The following is a 23,081-nucleotide window of genomic DNA, read 5'->3' as shown; positions in this document are numbered from 1 at the left end:
GTCTGTGTGAGTCATCAGGTGACGCTGTAAATCTTTTTTACTTCTACACTTGTAGCTACAGTGACTACAACTGAAAGGCTTCTCGTCTGTGTGAGTCATCAGGTGACGCTGTAAATCTGCTTTACTTCTACACTTGTAGCTACAGTGACTACAACTGAAAGGCTTCTCATCTGTGTGAGTCATCAGGTGATTCCTTAACTGTGGTTTTCTTCTACATTTGTAGCCACAGTGACTACAACTGAAAGGCTTCTCGTCTGTGTGAGTCATCAGGTGACGCTGTAAATCTGCTTTACTTCTACACTTGTAGCTACAGTGACTACAACTGAAAGGCTTCTCGTCTGTGTGAGTCATCAGGTGTTTATGTAAATGTGCTTTTCTTCTAAACTTGTAGTCACAGTGACTACAATTGAAAGGCTTCTCGTCTGTGTGAGTCATCAGGTGACGCTGTAAATCTGCTTTACTTCTAAACTTGTAACTACATTGACTACAACTGAAAGGTTTCTCGTCTGTGTGAGTCATCTGGTGAGTCTGTAAGTCGCTTTTTCTTTTACACTTGTAGCTACAGTGACTACAACTGAAAGGCTTGTCATCTGTGTGAGTGATCAGGTGAGTTCGTAAATTAAATTTTCTACTACTCTCGTAGCAACAGTATTTACACCTAAAAGGCTTTTCGCCTGTGTGTATAATCATATGAGCCTTTTCATACAGTTTTTTGTCACCATGTAGCATTTGATGTCGTTCTAAACCATAATCCCCTACGGTTGAATTATGTAAAGGCGAGTGAGTGTGTACGTGCTTCTTCAGAACCGACTTGCTCCTAAACCGTTTGCCGCAATGGTGACATTGATAGATGGCGGTGGTGACATGGGGTGTGGGTGCGGGCTCGGTGGCGTGCAGCTTGTATGTGCGGCGCCCGACCCGGCAGGTGCGCCGCTCCGCGTCCACCAGCAGGCGCTCCAGCCTGACCGAGCACGAGCGGCGCCGACCCGACACCACCGCAGAGGAGACAAGAGTGGGCGCTGTAAGACGACAAAATAATACTCAAATATCCAAAATACCAACCTGATAAATATGTAACAGTGACAGGGCGTTACATAAGTTTCTTTAATTTAACTTATAATTATCTTTCAAACTTCATTCTTGACAATAGATGAGCTGGTGATCCATAACTATTGAGATGCTTCAAAACGTGCAAGAGTTTTAAAGCATGGGAGTAAACTAGCTACAAATTCATGTTACGACATCAAGAAACCAAATCTTAAGTCAACACTATAAGTCTTATGAAAAAACTCTAAAAAAAATTATCATAAAATCTAAAAAACTACAATACATTACGAAGATGAACCAGGCATCAAATAAAGTAAAATGCATGTGGCAAATAATTAATCAGAACAACAATAAGAAAATCAGCAGTAACAAGCAAAATATACAAATTACTATCAATGACAAATTAACATCTGATCCTAAGTTGGTTGCTAACGCATTCAGTAACTTGTTTGTCAATGCTGGGGGGGCACGCACGGTCGCACCGAAAACAGTTTCTGCGACCTGTGGAACTGCATGAAATCTACTCTCTAATACGCGGCTTAAAAAGCAAAACGAGCTATGGAATAGACGAGCTACCGTCCACCCTTATAAAAACTTGTGCGGACGTATTAGCTCCGCCGCTCACTTTTATCATCAATCAGTCCTTTTCTGATGGTATATTTCCCGATAAGTTAAAACAAGCCGTCATAAAACCTGTATACAGTATGTAAACTAACGAAAAACATTCACTCGAACCCGTTAATGTGTAGGTCACACTGAACAACTTTTACTATGGCACCGACCACGAAACCGCGAAAAAAAAATGGTTGTTTCATACATTTTGCTGGACTAGCATTGAAATTTTCTATGGGAGAGTCAATTTTTTTTCGCGATTTCGGAGTTGGCGCCATAGTAAAAGTTGCTCAGTGTGACCCTTTCATTAACGGGCTTGAGTAAATGTTTTTCGTTAATTTACATACTGTATAAAAAGAATAGGCGAACTGACCCGAATAACTATCGTCCGATTGCACTGCTGCCTGCAGTTTCTAAAGTATTTGAGAAAGCCATGTGCAAACGGCTCTACTCTTATTGTGAGAAATACAATATCCTTGGCAATGCACAAAATGGTTTTCGGAACGCGGTCAACGGAAAAAGCGGTCAACGACTTTAGCGGCTTACAAATATGTCAACGACATTTTGAACATATTAGACAAAAAAGAATACGCGATAGGTGTGTTGTTCGATATGAAGAAAGCCTACGAAAAAGTAAAATTTAGTATATTACTCGATAAATTATACGGAATTGGAGTGCGAGGAGTTACTCATAAGTGGTTCACATCATATTTAAGCAACCGAAAGCAATACGTTGATATCGAACGCACAAATAACCAATCAAGAGAAATTAGTACCATCAGGTCGGATGTCCAGCCAGCCAGTGCTCTCGGACTCATACGAGGCACTAACCCGGCCCCAGGGAGGACAGAGCCCCTTCTCTGCTCTCCACTGGGGCACAAAACAGATAGGAACAGAAGTCAATCACATGTATGTACTTTACTTTTCATACCTACGCTCGGCGGTCGCTCTAGGGTTGCGAACTATGGCATGCACAAAAACTATCGTGGTAGTGGCACTCGTATCTATCGTATCGTATCTCGAATCTAGTTGTTTGATTTATTGTTGAGGATAAAACGGGAAGAATGGAAATATAAATTAATAATAACATTAATAACTCAAATAGGTATTTTAATTTTAATGTCATTGTTATATTACAAATTTGTCACAGAAAATATCTTGCGATGATTTCGAGATTGCCGACATGCACGATTATCATATTTTAAATTATAATAAATTCGCGTTCTCATGTACAATGTAATAAATTCGCATTTGCATTCTCTCTGAAACCACTGGTAGCTTAAAAAACGACAATTCACCGATTAATATTGAATTTAAACAACCGTCCACTGTACAGTTATAATAACTTTTTTTTTGTTTCTCCATTATTGCACAAAAAAGTTTACAGACGCGTGTCTCAAGCACGATGGCACTCGCGCTCACAGTGGTCCCAACCGGTCCGAGATATCGTGTCCGTGAGCAGTGTCTATGTGTGCGTTGCTCGAGCGCGGTTTGTATGTAGGTTGATTTCTGTACCTATCTGTTTTGTGACTGGGGTAAATCCTGTCCGGCGCGTCCCAGTCGCGGGGGTGGGCACCTCACCTCTCACTTCAGTAGGCTGAAGGGAGGAGGTGGCGAAGTTCGAACAGGGACCCAGGTCCGCGGGGTATAGCGCGGAACCCATGCCCAGGGTTACGGGTGAAGTCCTCAACGGCTGAGACGGCGGAGGTGGAAACCACTGGTACGGCAGAGCAGGCGGAAGAGGCAAATCCCAACGGCAAGCTGCCCTCAAATATTGAGGCCACAGGTTCCGGTGGAACTACACTACTAGGTAGGGTGGTGTAGTAGGACTGGCGGCGGAGGAGACTTCGGTCCAACGGCGGCATCCACACCTCTCCAGGAGAGTTACTACCTTGACGTCAGGCGGCAGCCGGTCGTAAAAATCTCTCGCCAAAACCCATATTAACCATGTCATACAAGAGAAAAACAAGGATGAGGAATGATAGGGCGTCCCCCTTAAGCGACGGCACAAATGGAGATGCGAATAATACTAGGGCGTTTCCCACAAGCGACGGAAAGAAGAATCAGAGCACGGCTCCAGTAATCCAGATGCGAGTAGCCACCTGGAATATTGGATCCATGACAGGACGAAGCGCAGAACTAAGTGCCATACTTGAAAGAAGAAATATAGACATATGTTGCGTACAAGAGACTAAATGGAGAGGCGCTAAATCACGACAGATAGGGAAGGGTTTTAAGCTTATTTATAATGGAACTACAAATACTACAAACGGCGTAGGTGTTATACTAAGTAAGAATTTAAGTGATAAAATCGTACAAATAAACAGGATTAGCGACCGAATCATATCGGTTAAAATTGCCTTAGATAACCAACCATGCCTGAATGTAGTGTCGGTCTACGCTCCACAAACAAACTGCCCGGACGCTGATAAGGATGAGTTCTGGGAAGGACTGGATTCTTTGGTAAGACATATCCCAAGCAAGGAACAGAAACTTATTTGTGGTGACTTGAATGGGCACGTGGGCCGTAAGATAGATGGATATGACGGATTTCATGGTGGTTTTGGCTATGGAAGCCGAAATGCTAGCGGAGATAGGATCCTAACCTTTGCTGTTTCACAAAATTTGTACAAACACTTTTTATCAGAAAAAAGATGAGCACTTAATTACCTTCAAAAGCGGAGCATCAAAAACTCAAATAGATTACTTCCTGGTCGATAATAGAAATTTAAGGCTAGCAAAAGACTGTAAAGTAATTCCAGGGGAACCGCTGACGTCACAGCACAGATTATTGGTCCTTGCGATTAAACTAAAAAGACCAAGAAAATTTAAAATCAATAGAATAGAAAAAATAAAATGGCACACACTTGAAGGGGTTAAAGGTAAATCTTAAAAGAAAAATTAGTTGATCATTTAATTGAAAACCAGGGTGACTCTCCAAATCAACAATGGATAAACTTTGAGAATACCTGCACTGCAACCGCCAAACAGATACTGGGCCTTAGCAAAGGTGCTTTACACAACTCTAAAGACACCAAGTGGTGGAATGGCCAAGCTAAAAGCAGCGTAACGGAAAAGAAACGACTTTTCAAAGAATGGCAAACATCTGGCACCGATGAAGATAAAGAAAAATACAAAATTGCTAAAAAAGAAGCCAGGAGAACGGTTGCAATACAGAAGGACGAGTCCGACAAAGATCTCTACAAGCGGCTTGAACAAGTAAATGATTACGAAATTTTCAAAATTGCTAAACTTAGATCTAGAAGCACACAAGATTTTAGCAGTACGAAATATATTAAAAACAAAGAAGGTGTTCTTCTTACATCGGATGCAGACATTAATAGGAGATGGTTCGAATACTATAACGGACTGTTAAATAAGGAGTTTCCCAGACAACGAGAGAGACAAGAACCTGCAGTTCAAGGCCCAATTGAGGCAGTAACTAGAGAAGAGGTTAGAAGAGCTATCTCCAAAATGAAAAATGCAAAGCTACGGGTCCAGATGAAACTACTGAAAGAAGACGGTGTCGCATGGCTTACTGACCTTTTTAACAACATCGTGATGGATGGCAAAATGCCAGAATCATGGAGGAAAAGTTCACTTGTACCCTTCTATAAAAACAAAGGGGATGTACGCTCATGCGAGAACTTCAGAGGAATCAAGCTCACCTCGCATACCCTAAAAATCTGGGAAAGAGTCATAAATCAGCGCCTTCTTAAACTAGTTAACATAACAGAAAACAATTCGGCTTCACCCCTGGGAAGGGAACTATGGATGCAATTCATGCAGTAAGAACGGTAATGGAAAAAGCAAGGGATAAGAAACAGACGCTATGGATGGTCTTTATTGATTTAGAAAAGGCGTTTGACAGAGTACCTAGAGCCCTTATATGGCAAGCCTTAAGAGCGCACAATGTCCCCGAACAGTATGTGAAAATCATCATGGACATGTACAGCAATGTTCATACAGTCGTCAGAAGCCCTGCTGGTCTGTCTGAAAGCTTCGATGTTAAAGTGGGTGTACATCAAGGCAGCGCTCTAAGCCCATTGCTGTTCAATATCGCTATGAACTATTTAACGGAAAAATACAAAAGCCTACACCCTGGAACTTACTGTATGCTGATGATGTTGTGTTAATATTGGACAGTAAACATAGCATTCAACAAAATTTAGAACAATGGAGGGAAGCCCTGGAAAATAATGGATTAAGAATAAGTAGGACAAAAACAGAATACATGGTCTGCCACTTCAACCGCGTACATCCGGCGGATACTGATATCACATTAAACAATATCAAGCTGCCCCAAGTTAACAAATTTAAGTATCTTGGACCTGTGATATCAGACGATGGCACGATAGATGCGGATGCTATGCACAGAGTCACAGCAGGGTGGAATAAATGGCGCCAACTTACTGGAGTTATGTGTGATACAAAGATGCCAGTAAGAACCAAAGGCAAAGTGTATAAGACTGCAATAAGACCGACAATACTATATGGCACTGAAACATGGACTGCCAAAGGGACATCAAAACTCACTCATTGGAATCTAATGACGTGTATAACCGCAATAAATGGCGTGACATGGTTAGGAAAGCCGACCCCGTGTAGCGGGACAAAGGCAGGACAAAGAAGAAGAAGAAGAGGTCGGATGTCCAGCCCGTGTCTGACTCCATTCCGCAGGGAAGCGTGATTGGCTGTCTGCTGTTCATTATTTACATAAACGACCTTCCAAAATCTCTAAATGAAAAATGCGTAATGTTTGCGGATGATTTCTCATTGTTACTATCATGCACTTGCAATACAAATCTCAATGACAAACTATCGGAAGTTGTAACAAGCATCGTAAACTGGACAAATGACCACAATCTAGAAATCAATTTTTCAAAAACAAAAATTATGCAATTCAGGCCCCACCAAAAACAAGAGTTAAACATACATTTTGAATTCCAACATAACAAAATAGATTGCGTGCCCTCCTTCCCACTTCTCGGTATAACGATAGACTCTCACTTGAATTGGAAAGACCACATAGAAAAAATTAAATCCAAACTTAGCCAATTTATTTACGCCTTGCGACAATTAAAAATGACCACAGACTTGCAAACAGCCCTAACAGCTTACTATGCTTTTGCCCAGGCATGGTTTCGCTATACCATCATTTTATGGGGAAACAGTACAAACGCAGACGACTTACTAATATTGCAAAAGAAATGCATTCGCATTTTAGCGAATATTACACTACCTAATGTGCTAATAGTAGTAAGCCACATTTTAGAAATCTTGGAATTCTGACGGTACCTTGCATATATCGTCGCCGTAGAGCGAAAAGTCACCAAATCGTTCATTGGTCATTTTTGGTTATGAGGGTTTAAAGAAAAAATAATTACAAAAAAAATTTACTGAAATTATCTTAAGATAAAATTGTGGTTTTATATGTGTTTATTCATTGGAAACTGCTATTCTTTGGGCTCAAAATGGATTTATATTATTCACACTAACGATTTAGGAGCTATAGGCGATAATTAATTTTTGCCCTTAAATATTACACCTTAATTATGACTTAGTGATTTTTTGAACGAAGTTATTGATTTTTTGCCCACATTTTAGTGCGTCTAGATTTAACTAAGTAAAGTTAGTCGTATTATGACTGTTGTGATAAAGTGAAAATACGTGTTAGTTAATAACTACTTACTATAATATTTTTTTGGATTCTGCTTAATTTAAGGATCAAATGAAATCACGTCATTTAAAATTATGCGAACACTTTATTAAAACAAATCAAATTAAAATGGACTACAAATCAAATAAAGTTGACCTACAAATCAAATTAAAAGGACTGAACACAGCAGATGCTGGAGCTGACTCATACAAATATTTCTCCTGAAATAAGTCCTCAATCTCCAATGTCTATGTTGCTTCTTTGTCTTCCAGGGTAGCTAAAAAATTCTGAAATAGATGCAACTAATTAGTTACTAAGCCAATTTGCGGTAAAGTTGGATTAGTTACGTTTAAGGGATGATCACGTTAGAACGAGGGCTTAACGAGTCCAGGCCGTTAACAATGCGCACTGAAGAAAATACCACCCTATTACAATCGCATGTCGTCGGCCTGGACCGTTCTCGGGCCGGACACAGCACGTTACCGTTCTAGCGTGAGTCATCTTTAAACCAGTACGGTTACCATCAGTTTGTCACTGACATAAACGCCGTCGAGAACGTAATTTACTTTCTATACATCCCGTTTGCACTAATATGCGAGTGCGAGCGAGATGTATAGAAAGTAAATTACGTTCTCGACGGCGTTTATGTCAGTGACAAACTGATGGTAACCGTACTGGACCTCATTTAGCATGATGCGTAATATCAAGTGGTGCATGACATGCTCTTATGTATGCGAAATGATTGTTGATGATCGCTTTAATGATGATGCACCTCAGACTCTCACCTTTATGTGTTTATTTTATTGTATGCTTCTTTAAAAATTAACAGCTAATATATTTATATATGTATTATGTTCGCGTGCAAAGAGAGTTGAAACGCATGCTAGCGTTACACATCAGCACACAGCTTCCATACGGCTAAAATAGTCGAATTAAGAATAGTGCTTCCGTGGTACATAATGACAATGACATTATTTTTAAATAAAAGAAAGTATAACTATAAAAAGTTATCACCGTTTTCAGCACTATGACATAATTCGGTAATCGGTTAGTGATATTGATGATAAAAACACAGGCTTGTTAAACACACAACACAATGCAGGCAACACCAAGTACGGTCACGAAATTTAATTTACAGTACATATGGTGCTACATTACCGCACTAGTGCGATAATAAGCACATTACGTAACTATGTCAAAAATTTGACGGGCCATATTATGTACTGTAAAACGTTATACGATACACGTGCGAAAAGGTAATTCGCAACTCGTGTCGATTTAAAACACTCCCTTCGGTCTTGTTTTAATTTATCGCCACTCGTTTCGCATTTCCTCTTTTCTGCACTTGCAATGCAGCGTAATGTAGGTACTATTCTTCCACACTTCGTACCTTTGTCACAGTGACAAGTTGACAACCAATAATGAAAGCCGCCAGAAATTTCATGTTGTTCTTACTGTGACAAGGTACGAAGTGTGGAAGGAATTAAATTTCGTGACCGTACAATCATCTTAAATACGGATTATTATATTTTAGTAAATAATTGAGTAAACATGTAATGGTTATTGTAGTACGAGTATGTAAAAAAGCATTTTGTTATTAGGCACACACACCCACAAGCTTTAGTAATCACACCGATATAACAAAATTTTACTTGTTTCGTTCCACATAATCCTGTTCCTTTTGGCTTACCCCATACAAGTACTTCTAAACTTGAATCTATGAAATAGCATTTCATTTTATAAACAGTTTTTGATAAAAAAAAAATTACAATAAAATAACAAACTGACACCAAAAACACTTACCTCGTTATCCAAATCATCTTTCTTTTTTATCAAATCCAAGCGCGTGTCGTACTAAACTTAATCTCGGTACACGCAATTATTATGTAGCAAACAGTAACTACACGTAACTAGCAAGCTACTGTTACACATGCTCTAAAGTATCATGCTAAAAAGCGTGCTATTAGTATGCTCAATACGAGCATGCTTATGAGCAGTTTACATTTGCTAGCAATAGGTATGCTAGTTTTAAGTTTGCTCCTGAATAAGCATGCTCAAAGCAAACACTCCAATACACATGCCATTTTATAGCGTGCTCTCTCGCTCTCTGTCGGTTCAAATAAAGCCATGGACAATCAAACAGCTATCCGTATGGAGCTGAATAAGATCATCCTTTTGCTGGCGATGCAATGCATCCAGAAGCTTATATCAGCTCGACAAAAAAAGAAAAGAAATAGAAAGATTTGGGTCCGTGATTGGATATCTAGCAGACAGGACTTCGGAGCAAGTGCTCAGTTGCTTACAGAAATGCGAATAGAAGATGCTGCGGGTTATAAAAATTATTTGCGGATGCTACCGCATCAATTTGACTTTTTACTCTCTCAAGTTGAAAGCGCTATACAGAAACAAGATACTAGCATGATCAATAAGCAAACCTGTTCACACGCGCTAAAAGCACTCCCCCCTCCTACCCTCCATCCGCGCTGCAGGTAGCATGACCAAAAATCGCACGACCGTTGATTTTTGAGCAAACTCAAAATGAGCATGCTCATTATTAGCAATGTTTCGACACACATACTACTAAGTAGCAATTGCTCAATAGTGGCATGCTTTCGTGCTAGTAATCAGCATGTGTAACAGTAGCTTCACTGTCGGCTTATGCGCAACTACTTACTGGCAGGTCGACGCGGCGGAGGGAGCCGCAGCGGTCGGTATCGGTGCGGAGGACTGCGGTACTGGGCGAAAAGTCACCAACTTGCGAGCGAATTTCAATCAAATCACGTCGACGTACAGTACAGTCTTTATTGTAAAATTAATTAAATATGATTAATTAATGTATTATATATTTTTTTGTAGGGCAAAACTCATTAAAATTGTATAATTAATTATCGCTTTGGTTAAATGATATACATTGCCTTACAACTTTGAATAAAAAATAACTAAATAGAGTTAGTTAATTTTCGCTTTCACACTTTTGACATACCAGGTATTCAAAAAGTAACTAAGTAAATTAAGTGACTTTTTGAATGAGGTTCTTCGTGGTTAAATAGTTTAGTAATACTTAGGGAAAAAATAACTAAAATGACTTAGGTACGCTCCTAAATAAGTTACAAGAAGTTTAAAAATGTATAACGGAATTAGGTATTTTTCGACTAAAATATTGAATCCCAAGTGAGTTTTTAGTTAGTTCTTTAACTTTGTAAAATTGATACTATGATCGCTATTGCTACCGCAATAAGACTGAAATTTGGAGAAAAAAAATGCGATTTTGATGACATTACTAAGTCAATTTTGGCCATTTTGTGATTTGGTGACTTTTCGCTCTACGGCGACGATATATTTTCGAATTGTGTAAAGGACCATGGGCAACTTTGTATGGAGCCTGGACCCAACGCCAACAGAAATGAGAGTAAGGTCATTAGATAGGTATTTCTATGTACTTCATTTTGTTCTATGGGCATCAAGCGGAATCCCATTGCAGAACTGAGATATTGGTATTTAAGCCAAAATGTCGTCACTCTTATTACCTAGGGACAAGAGTCCAAGTAAGTAAATTAATTGCTGCAGGGTAGATGTTCGCGCACCGCCGGGCGAGCACGCTGAATGATTTGCCGCGCTCGCCCGGCGGTGGACTCTATTGCCTAGGTAATAAGGGTGACGGCATTTTGATTAAAATACCAGTATCTCAGTTCTGCAATGGAATTCCGCTTGGTGCCCATAGAACGAAATGAAGTACAGGGAAATACCTATCTAATGACCTAACTCTCAACTCTGTTGGTTTTGAGGCAATTTTGACGCATAGTCCTTTGTAAAAGAGCACCCTGATTTCTATTCTAAATTCGGAGATATACCCCGGCGATTCGAAACCCGTCAAACCCGTTTCAAAAATAATTTGATCCAAACCACATCTAAATTAGCCATTCATAAAAACGGTCCCTACCCAATGTCAATTAAAATTTATTATAAACTACCTAATTACATAAAAAATGAGCTAAATGATAATAAATTCCTGAAAAGTTTAAAGGCATTCCTCGTAGACAAAGCATTCTACTCTGCAAGTGAAAATCTAGACTCCGGAGGAAATGTTTAATATTTATTCGTGTCGACGTCTCTGCCGCCCTTATCTGCGGCCGGTCATTACATACTGTATATTTAATAGTGTTACTAGGTTAAGTAGTTGATTAGTTTGTAATTTTATTGCAGTGCCCTTACATGGTTGTGTTGAAACATATACAATAATCATAAGATATTTTTGTACACACAAAGCAATGATTAAATGAATGAACGAATGAAGTGAAACACACAATATTTACCACACCAACGCAGAGAAAACTCTAGCTATAAAACATCACAAACTGAACTATCAATATGGAGCATCTAAACATATTCTTATACATCATCATCACCACTAAACGGAAAATTTTAATTAATTCAGCTGAAGATTAGTTACAAATTTCATTGTAGAAAAATAGAAAACATATTTATAGAATAAAATTTACTCTCTATATAGACTCTGTGTTGGTGTGTGTGTGTTATGGTAGTTTGAATGTGTGTGTCGGGAGGAGCTTTGCGGAGTAGTTCCGACAGTAGTTAACAACAATCAACACACCTCTCACCACCGGGGCGCCTGTGGGGCGGTGCGGGCGCTCCGGCCCCAGCACGAGCTCGTCCTTGACCACGTGCTCGTCGTACAGGCCGGCCAGCATGGCTGCCTCGCTCACGCCGCACCCGTCTGTGCTGTCCGAGCACTCCTCCTTCACACGCGCCTCCTCATCCATAAATCCGGCTTCCTCCTTAATAAGGGCTGAAACAAAGGGTTGTAATTACCATTAGAGTTGTATGTCAGAAAATATATGGATGAATCAACATAGATTGTTTACAATGCTGCCTACATGAGTGTTCATTGAGACAACCAGGCCAACACTTCAATGTTTAAATGAATAAGTAGTAATGCAACTGACTAAATTCCAATAGTCCACAGGTTTTGTATAAAAATGTACATTTTCTCCTCTGGTACCTGTTTTTGAGAATGTTTTATATGGTTAATAGAGGAAATTGAAGTTATAATACAGGTTGAATGAATGAATTGAATTTGTCCCGGTGTATATTCTATTAGCGACCCACCCCGGCTTCGTATGGGTTAGCAAATTATACACCGAAATATTCCTCAAGAATCACTTTATTGATAGGTGAAAACCGCATGAAAATCCGTTCAGTAGTTTTAGAGTTTATCGCGAATATACAAACAAACACAGAGACGCAGCGGGGGACTTTGTTTTATAAGGTGTAGCCTTACTCTCTCTGCCTCCTGCTTCACGCGCGCCGGCGACATGCTGCCGGCGTCAGCACTCGTCTCCATCTCTCGCAATGGCCGCGTCACAACTGCCACTCAAAAGTTATACTATTGTCCGAGTGTCTTACTCAACAGTATTTATATGTATGATACTTATGATATTATTGAAACAATAAAATGTAAAGTAAAATCAATGACCACGCTAAGCATTATGCATTATCAACAATACTAACGATACTCACAATAGCATGAGTATTATCACACCACCAATACCGTCTTTACCATAAGGGCACACAGGGCCCCAAAGGACACACAGTCACAGTATATTTGATTATACCCATAATAAATAGAAGATCATAGTACAAAAATGTTAGTTTACTTAATTCGCTTCCTTTACCTTCCAAAAGGGCCCCACATTCTTATTTGCCCAAGGGACCCAGCATAGTTTAAGACGGCCTTGCCACAGACAAATTTAATACTACATGTCCTACCTTGTTTGTTCCTTTTAGCTTTCCCAACTCTGGTGTTCCTGAGTTCCTCTACGCCAGGTTCCGGAACTTGTCTTTGGCTGTCTCCATCTGTGCTCTCTGGGACAAGCTCACGTGACTGCTTGACTTCAATATCTGTGTTGAAAGCTGAAATCACCCGCAGATTAAAACAATTAAGTACTCATAAATAAATAAATATTAGCCCCAAAAAAAACAAAGCTTGTACTAAGGGTACTAGGTGACAATATATACATACTTATACACATAGGTGACATAGGAAACGCCCATTGACTCAAGAACAAATATCTGTGTTCATCACAAAAATAAATGCTCTCACAGGAATTCAAACCCAGGGCCTTCAGCTTCTGAGGCAGCATGGTAGCCCACTAGGCAGTACAACGATGGGCCAGGCCAGTCGTCAAAGTTATACATAGTTAGATCTAGATATGGGCCGAATATTCAGTATTCAGCCGAATAGTTCGGTTTGAACTGACAAATAATTAGACAATAAACAAATTCTATTTTAGGGTGTCTGCTAGCACACGCGGGTGCACTTCGCGGTCAGGCATGAGACGGACCCGTGTATTTTCATAAACATTCCTGGCCATTCCAGAGGGAAAGTTAAAAACACGTGCGGACTGCAGATCGCAGAGGCAGTTTTAGCCCAACCGAATATTCGGTTCGGTATGATCTGAACCAAATATTCGTATTCGGCAAAGTCCATATTCGGCCCATCCCTCATTTCTCATAGTTAACCGAAGCGTTAGCGAAGGTCTCCGTGTTGATTATAGTTAGATCCCACAACCGACCTGTTGGTGCGTGGCGCGCGCGCCGCTCCACTAGCACGGGGCCGAGCACGAGCTCATCTTTCACCGCATGGTCTGTGTACAGCCCCGTCGCCGCGCTCACGCCGGCCGACTCGTCTTTTACACTCACATCTGAGTACGATGGCTCAGCTTGTATGTATACACATTCGCGTTTGGACTCGTCCTTTACATACACATCATCCAGCGGCTCAATCTTCACAGACACTTCCAAGGACGTGGGCTCATATGTCATACACGCTTCCTCACAGCGCTGAACCTTTACACAAACATTCACTGCGCCCTGTAACGCTGAAGACTCCATCGAAATAGGATATTGTTTCAAATCCATATAGAATATACTAAAACAGGAATGAAAGCTACACTACAAAGAACACTGGCTGAAACACTATGTTTTATAATACTAGGAGATTATTTGAGAATACTATTCTTGTTAAAATAAACTCAATTTGTTCAATTTTCTGCAGAAAATCACTGTAAACAAAGAGAATACAACTATATAATATAACCCAAAATGACAGCAGTGATTGTGTCAGTTGAGTTTTTTTTTAAAAGCATCGCGCTCCTGGCGCATTCAGCCAGACGAGTAAAGCAGGTAGGTAGAAATTAACAGCCGTATTCATAAAAAATCCTTAAATGAGGAATGATCAGCTTATTAGCTAATCCGCTGTTTAGGCTTAATAAGCCGTTGATAAGAACCATGATTTATAAACGTTTATTAGGGGCTTCTTAACTAATAAGCAGATTAGACGCGTTATGTTGGCATCTTGGCGCATCATAGACTAAAATATGGCTGAACATTAAATTAAAAAAAAAGTTTGACAGCAGCACTAGCGGCCAATCGTAATATCATGAAGAAGTTGATTTACTATTTTGACTAATTTTCGGAATTATCTCTTATTAAAATAGCTTCTGTGCCACAAAAATAATTAAAGATTGCTGCATGGCCGGAAATTTTATAAAACTTGGTGAGTAACTACGTTTACAGACAAGTATCTTATACAGCAACAAGTAATAATATGAGTTCACTGCAATGTTGATATACCTATATCTTATTGCTTTTAGTTTCAATATTATGTGGAATGGAGTCGAAAGAAGTGGGGTTCTTTCAAACTAACCGAGAAGTGCATAATTAGCGAAGAGAAGAAGTCGAAGCCAGATACCGTACCAGACCCCACTCGCCTCCGCAAGAAGAACCATTGAATAATGGTTCATGAGTTCACACTAATTTATTCTGGTTGCGGCAGAAATTCACAACGGGTCAACAAAACGAAGTCCATTCAGACTCACTAAATCAGGTATGAACAATGTCCTATACTTTCTTGTTTACCTTACATACCTGCAGTGTTTAGAGTTAGACAAAGAAAAGTCTGCAGCGATTTTGATGATAACTCTAGGTACAGTTCAAATTTTGGGCATGACCATCTATTTATAATATATTATAGACATAGGTACGTAACATAAAATGTAGTATCTGAACATGTTAAGATTGACACTTGCATTGACGGCTTTGACATTATTTAAAGGTTATAACACTTATAAATTTGGTAAATTTATCCGTGCTTTGTGGAGCTTGGTGTATTTGTTTAAAATTATGCATAGGTACCTACCTATTATAGGTATTATATTTCTTAACCATACAATGGAACCAAATGATAATTATATGTACAAGTGATGTTTTATTGTAACAAGCCGTTGTGTCGCGAGTTTACTTCTTGTCATCGTGTCATTAGTAATAATTTTGTAATGGTATTTATTTTATGCATGGAACAATGCGATGGTTATTATACTCGATCACCTAGCCAACCTACTTACTACGAGGAAGGATGGTTCACAAATTAGGCAGTATTTAAATACCAGTGTACAGGTGTGTGTATAGATACTGTGTACCTGCTGATTAAAAATAAGATGTTTTCTGCGTACAGTTGGTTATAATTAAGTTGGCTAATCTATATCTCATCAGACAGTTTGGACATCTATTCCAGAGAGTTTGCAAGGTCAATGTACAATGATATCATTTTATAGTACCTAATAGGTAATGAATAATAAATGAAGTCATATTGATCTCTGTCTATAGCTTAAAATGATACTTAGTTACCATAACTATATTGAATCATGTGACCCTCACTTAAGTACATCCATTATATCATAAGCTAAAAATTAAAGAAAATTGTTGAATACAAAAATACTTTTATTCAAATTATTGCATCTTTTCAGATCCTGAAAGTACCATCATTAGCCACTGTTATTGTTGAATAACTCCAGGCTTTGGAAGAAAAGCTGTGGCCTGTGAACAGCTGTGAATATTGGTCAGAGAAGTGTAACTGACTCCGTACACTGCAAGTCCCAGCAGGAAATCAGCAAGAAACCTAAAAGAAAAAAAACATCAAAATGAAAACCTAGCTTGATTTAGGTTGAAGTAATAAAATTGTTCTAATTTAATTGGTGTTTTATTTTACTAATTAAATATATTTTTTGACTTGTTAAGGTTTGTACAATTTTTATTAATGATGTACAGTCACCTGCAATAATATGTTACACAACAAAGGCCCATAAGAGCATTGCACATTTTTGCAGCCTTCGAAGAGTAACATATTATTGCAGGCGACTGTACCCATATTGAAATACTCAAAATTCCATTTTTCTAATTACAATGCAATAAAATCTTAAATGTATCTAGCAGTCTAATAGGGATGTTTCCTGTACTTAAAATAAATTATGTCACACCATACCATGTATAAAATAAAGCACCAGATTATTATTAGAAAATAAATTTTCATATAAATACCATAATAGCAAATCATTTTGAGAGTTCTAAAAAGGAAAGTAGGACCCTATTTTGCACATATTTATGATATTCATGTGTTTGCAATATTGTTCTGATGAAAGTGTACAATTTATATAAAGTAAAGTAGATATTCATAGGTAAGTTCATGCTATGTACCTAGTTCAAAGAAGTTCAAAAATAATATTGGTAATTAATGGTTCTTATGTAGAATAAAATTAAAAGGTATTTTTGAATACCAGACAATGACAAGGACAAGTTTAGTGCTGCCCATCTGATATTAAGCACTGCAGCCTACAGGCAACTAGCGGAGTTACAAATAGCCGACAGTGCATTTTTGGGAGCACTGGAAACCTTAGCGTCAAGAACAGGTAGGTATAGAATCCAACCTGGATGACCATACTGAATAATTAGTTGACATAAATGAAACTTTCATTCTATAAAGTTCAGCTTGCAATATTTTTACCTGGAGGCCAAATTGTTATGCTCAAAGCCAATATTGAGCAAACTGCCTATGCAATGACTGCATATACCCGTGACTTTTTCAGATTTTTCATCACTTTACCAGACTGACAAGAGTGCACACTTCTTTTACCTGTAAATAAGTTGATACTTTTAAGTAGTGCCTACTTACCTGTGATATTTTTTATTAAACACAGTCGGTTAAATATGTCTATAAAACAAGTTAACTTATGGTAAATATTATAATCTCATTAGGTATAATGTAATTCAATTGCAAACTATGAACGAGATTGATGTACTCTTACAGGGTCTATAATATTATATAGGTAGGTATAATGTGCGCAAGAAATGCAATTAAATTTAAGTTTGCGAAATGCGAACACCCTGATCTTAAATTAAAAACAACGTTTCTGGCAAGTGGTAATAACGAATAACTAAAGGGTTTACGCACAAATATAAGTAAGTCCTCGCCGTGTCCGACGATGGCGACTCCTCCAAATATTTTTAATTAGGAACATGGAACGCTCTAATATTACTTGCCAAGCCAAACTTGGTTTCGAAAATGCGATTGTATGGCGAGCAATGAAGCTGGCCCGCATAGATTTAAGTGAATCTGGCGGTTTACCTATTTCTCCAAACGCCTAATAGCTGTGAGGGAGGAACTCGCTCCGTTTATGATGCATTTTTCCGACTACGCGATCATAGAATTCTGTTGCCTTCTTCGATATTTTGGTTAAACGAAAATCACCATACACAAAATCACATAAACAACTTATAAAAAGCGGGATATTTAGGTTTCGCGCCATTTTCGCACTATATCCAGGTATGTAATACGTAATTGCACATATTAAAGTTGTTTTCCATTCACATTTGGGATTTTAACCAAAACGTACTATTTGCTCTTGCTCTTGTCACTCTTGCCAAAATCAGCTGTTTCGTGACCGCCATCTTGTAAAATAGCAGATAATAAACAGATAAAGAAGGGTCCTCGGCTCCGTAACTTTCCGAGGATTTAATAAAGAGATGATCAACTGTTTAGCGCTAAAAAGTGTTTATGAATCACGTTTTGTGACATCCGGTTATCAGCAACTGATGATCAATGCTCTAACTGTTTATGAATACGGCTGTAAGGCCCCATACGCACGACAGCTTAAAAAGCGTTGCGTTATAACCCGACGTTAGCGCTTATTTACCGTTTCCAATATTTGTGTTCATATGAACGCTTAAAAATCACTTGATCACTTGTGACTCGTACTGCCACGTACGCATCTCAGCAAAGCCATACTTTATTTGCTATTACACCGTATTATTTGAATAAAGCTTGAATATTCCAGGAATTTGTAAGCATAAGTTGACATTTTTAAGGTGAAACTAATAATAATCTTGACGATTTACACCAAAAATTGACACTTGACAGCCAACTGACAGCAGCGCCGGCGCTTTTTTAACGCTTGTGAGAACAGATACACGGAGTTCCGTATGCTTTATTCAATTTGACGCCAACCAAGGCCTGTTCACTTCCTAAGAAAGTTATGTCCCCAAATAATTGTAGTAGAAGAGCCGGCCGCAAATTTTCTAACCGACTTGATACCACGATGAAATACACAATGGGAAACCATAAAAGTGATGCTAAGTCCGAATTCGATAGTCTGCCACGGCGGAACTTGCCGAAAGTACGAAAAAGAAGGCCACTTCCGGTGCGAAAAAAGGGGGCTGATTTAACCCATCTGATACCGAAATAATAATTATGGCAGCAGTTAGAAATTTACATGTAGACACATAAAAGCGAAGTCTGCCAGTATTTTTTTAGCCGGAAGTGCTTGGCAGACGCTCTCAAAGGTGGCCAACGGGACCCCTAATTTAACCCATCTGATACCACCATGAAACCAATTCCAGTCGGTAGGTATGAACCCTCATGTCAGGAATATATAAGTCTGCCAAGGCTATTCCTGCCGAAACACCTTGGCAGACGAGATTATGTAAGCAAGGTCGGCATCGGTTACCCTACACTAACCCATCTGATACCACCATGAAACCAATTCCAGTCAGTAGGTACGAACCCCCATTTTAGAAATATATAAGTCTGCCAAGGTTTTTCCTGCCGAAACCCCTTGGCAGACGAGATTATAAGCAAGATGACCATCGGTTACCGTACACTAACCCATCTGATACCGCCATGAAACCAATTCCAGTCGGTAGGTATGAACCCTCATTTCAGGAATATATAAGTCTGCCAAGGCTTTTCCTGCCGTAACACCATGGCAGACGAGATTATGTAAGCAAGGTCGGCATCGGTTACCCTACACTAACCCATCTGATACCACCATGAAACCAATTCCAGTCGGTAGGTATGAACCCCCATTTTACAAATATATAAGTCTGCCAAGGTTTTTCCTGCCGAAACACCTTGGCAGACGAGATTATAAGCAAGATGACCATCGGTTACCGTACACTAACCCATCTGATACCACCATGAAACCAATTCTAGTCGGTAGGTATGAACCCTCATTTCAGGAATTTATAAGTCTGCCAAGGCCTTTCCTGCCGAAACACCTTGACAGACGAGATTATGTAAGCAGCATCCGCATCCGAGGGATCCGTATTTTGGAATTATACAGATTACGGACATTATTAATAGCTGTAGGCTTATTTATTACTTTATGATGATACATATTTGTATATTATTATGTTATTAATAAAATATATTTATAATTTATTAAACCTAAACTTAATACATTGGGAATTCATTACCTGCTTACGGCAGTAGTAGGGATTAGTGGGTGAGTTCTGGCGCACTGAGCCAGGCCAACAGTCCCTCCCCCTTTTTTCCCTTGTTGAGGCCCTGCAACCTTGCCTTGAACCCAAACTAATGTCATTGTAGCTCGAATCTAACCTAATCTATTTTTATTGCTTTTAAAATATTTCAATTATCTACTTTTGCAAAATTAAATGTTGTAATCTCTATTTCGCAAAATAGAATTTTAATGTGACTTTAATGTATGTGCAGTCTACTTAGTAATTGGGTTTAAAGATATAAAAACACACATTTTATTTCCTATCCTAAGTATCCTATCCTAAGTTTATTCAAATAATATTCTGAACATATATAGTACGTAACATCATTACTTATTCTGTGTACATTGGAGAAAACGAATGAAATCATGCAATTTGATTTTGCTATTTTTAAATAAAGAGTAACCAAACAGTATTTTCCACAGTTGTTGGTAATGATACCATCTCTTACAATTTCTCTTCATGAACATTTTATGATACCTAACAAAAAAAATCACCAACACCATTTACACCAACCAAATAGAAAACGGGTCCGTGTCCGAATTCGCTATCTCGAGTCCGGGTCCGCGTCCGGGTCCAGGTTCAGGTAGAAGTTGAATTCAAAATCTTGCTTGTTTTGCCAGTGGGGTAACTTGCTTAACAATCAATTAGAAAAAGACAAGTCGTCGAGGAGTTCCGTTCTGATCACCACCAGCAATACCACTTCATCAAATGCCACTGTTCTTAATGTAAATCCTTGTTTGCCTGATGAAAATACAAAAGTCACTATACAATGCCATTCAGATTTGTAGAGTTCCCTCGATTCCTTATGGATCCCATCATTAGAACTTGAGCTTGACGAAAATGTGACTTGAAAACCTAACGTGCTTAACAAACATAACGAAGAGGACAAATCCCCAAACATGAGCTATGCGTCGTTGAAGAGTTCCATTCTGATCATCATCAGCAGTTTCACTTCATCAAATGTCACAATTTTGAATGTAAAAGCTTGGTTTGTTTATAAAAACACCAGTATCACTATATGTTAGGGTGGTTCAAAAAACATTTTTTTTTTTCTAAGGGCCCCTTATTTAGTTTCGTAATTTATCTCAACTACAAGGGGGTTAAAATTCACCACGTTAAAATTTTGTATGTTGTTTGAAACCCAAAAAATAGAGTATTTATTATTCAGAATTATATTTAAATATCTGGTTTCACACTATTGCACATGTGATGTATAAGTTTTGAAGTAGAAAAACATTTTCTTTCAAAATTATATCTTTTAAATCACACTTTCAAATAATGTGAAAACTACTACTTACATAAAAATCTAAAAAATTGTAACTTATTTTTTTTGAATTTCATACAATTTGAAAAATTTCTAAGTGTTTGAGCACCTCCTTGTAGTTAAGATAAGATTACAAACTTGGTGTATTTTGTCAACATAATAAATGTAACAAAATAAGGGGGTGCCGCTTCTTCTAGCTAGAGTTTGAATTTTTCCCATACAAACGTGAACCACCCTACTACTATATGCAGCACAACGTCCGGAGTGGCGCAGGCTGGTGCATGACAAAGTGCGCGATTTCGAGAAGCAACGTAAAGTTGACCTCGACACTAAACGCGATGATCTGAAAGCGCGCCAGCCTGCTTCCATTCACTACCACTATGTGGCTGGTGTTCTCACGTGCCCTCAATGTGCGCGGAGGTTCACCTCCAAGATCGGCTATGTCAGCCATATTCGGGCGCACGAGCGCCGAGCTAACTAGGAGTCGAAGTGGTCGCCATGGTCGAAATCGGCCGGAAGGATCATCATCATCATTTCATTCACCTAAAAGATTTGAAGAATGCCCTCGATTCCTCATAAATCTCACCATCAGAACTGGGTTTTGAGAAAGACGGAACCAATCTGTATGTATATACTTACAAGTTACAACTCAACTAAAAAAAGAATTTTCAAAATCGATCCCGAAATGACGGAGATATCAAACATTAAAAAAACCGAATTAATACCTCCTTTTTAGGGTTCCGTAGCCAAATGGCAAAAAACGGAACTCTTATAGATTCGTCATGTCTGTCTGTATGTCTGTGTGTCTGTCCGTCCGTATGTCACAGCCACTTTTTTCCGAAACTATAAGAACTGTTGAAACTTGGTAAGTAGATGGATTCTGTGAAACGCATTAAGATTTTAACACAAAAATAGAAAAAAAAAACAATAAATTTTGGGGGTCCCCCATACTTAGAACTGAAACTTAAAATTTCTTTTTCATTAAACCCATACGTGTGGGGTATCTATGTATAGGTCTTCAAAACAAAAATGATATTGAGGTTTGTAATATAATTTTTTTCTAAACTGAATAGTTTGCGCGAGAGACACTTCCAAAGTGGTAAATTGTGTGCAACCCCCCCCCCCCCTTCAACTTCTAAAATAAGAGAATGACAAAACTAAAAAATATATATGATGTACATTATCATGCAAACTTCCACCGAAAATTGGTTTGAACGAGATCTAGTAGGTAGTTTTTTTTTAACCGTCATAAATCGTAAACCGCAATTTTGTTATGTTACTTGCTGCTACGGAACCCTTCATGGGCGAGTCCGACTCACACTTGGCCGCTTTTTGGGTTTGCTTTATTATTGAAGTGAAAACTTCTTTAGCGGCGCTGAGCACTTTTTAAGGTGAGGAAAAAATGATAAACTCGAGTCGAGACAGCGTAACGCGTAACACGCTGACGTCATGGGTGACGGACAATGTTCATCATCATCATCTCAGCCATAAGACGTCCGCTGCTGAACATAGGCCTCCCCCTTGGACCTCCATTCGTACCGGTTGGAAGCGACCCGCATCCAGCGTCTTCCGGCGGCCTTAACAAGGTCGTCCGTCCATCTTGTGGGTGGACGCCCTACGCTGCGCTTGCTAGTCCGTGGTCTCCACTCGAGCACTTTTCGACCCCATCGGCCATCTTCTCTGCGCGCAATGTGGCCTGCCCATTGCCACTTCAGCTTGCTAATCCGGTGGGCTATGTCGGTAACTTTAGTTCGTCTACGGATCTCCACATTTCTGATTCGATCACGGAGAGAAACTCCGAGCATAGCCCTCTCCATAGCTCGTTGAGCGACTTTGAATTTTGAGATGAGG

The 23,081-nt window shown here is 39.1% G+C and overlaps 2 long non-coding RNA genes across 2 annotated transcripts; one reads left to right on the top strand and one right to left on the bottom strand.

Moving 5' to 3' along the window:
* The first annotated feature begins 14,539 nt into the window (after positions 1-14,539).
* Positions 14,540-16,410, top strand: LOC134677601 (uncharacterized). The gene is made up of 3 exons (XR_010100052.1): positions 14,540-14,891; positions 14,989-15,221; positions 16,141-16,410. It is a non-coding gene; the product is annotated as an uncharacterized LOC134677601 (long non-coding RNA).
* LOC134677602 (uncharacterized) lies at positions 16,094-18,286 on the bottom strand. The gene is made up of 3 exons (XR_010100053.1): positions 17,796-18,286; positions 17,175-17,303; positions 16,094-16,292 (listed from the first exon to the last, which is right to left on the bottom strand). It is a non-coding gene; the product is annotated as an uncharacterized LOC134677602 (long non-coding RNA).
* Positions 18,287-23,081: the final 4,795 nt, after the last annotated feature.

The sequence above is a fragment of the Cydia fagiglandana genome, chromosome 26 (assembly GCF_963556715.1).
Source record: "Cydia fagiglandana chromosome 26, ilCydFagi1.1, whole genome shotgun sequence".
NCBI lineage: Eukaryota > Metazoa > Arthropoda > Insecta > Lepidoptera > Tortricidae > Cydia > Cydia fagiglandana.
Note: the sequence above shows the minus strand (reverse complement) of the source record. Positions and strands in the feature narration are given on the sequence as shown.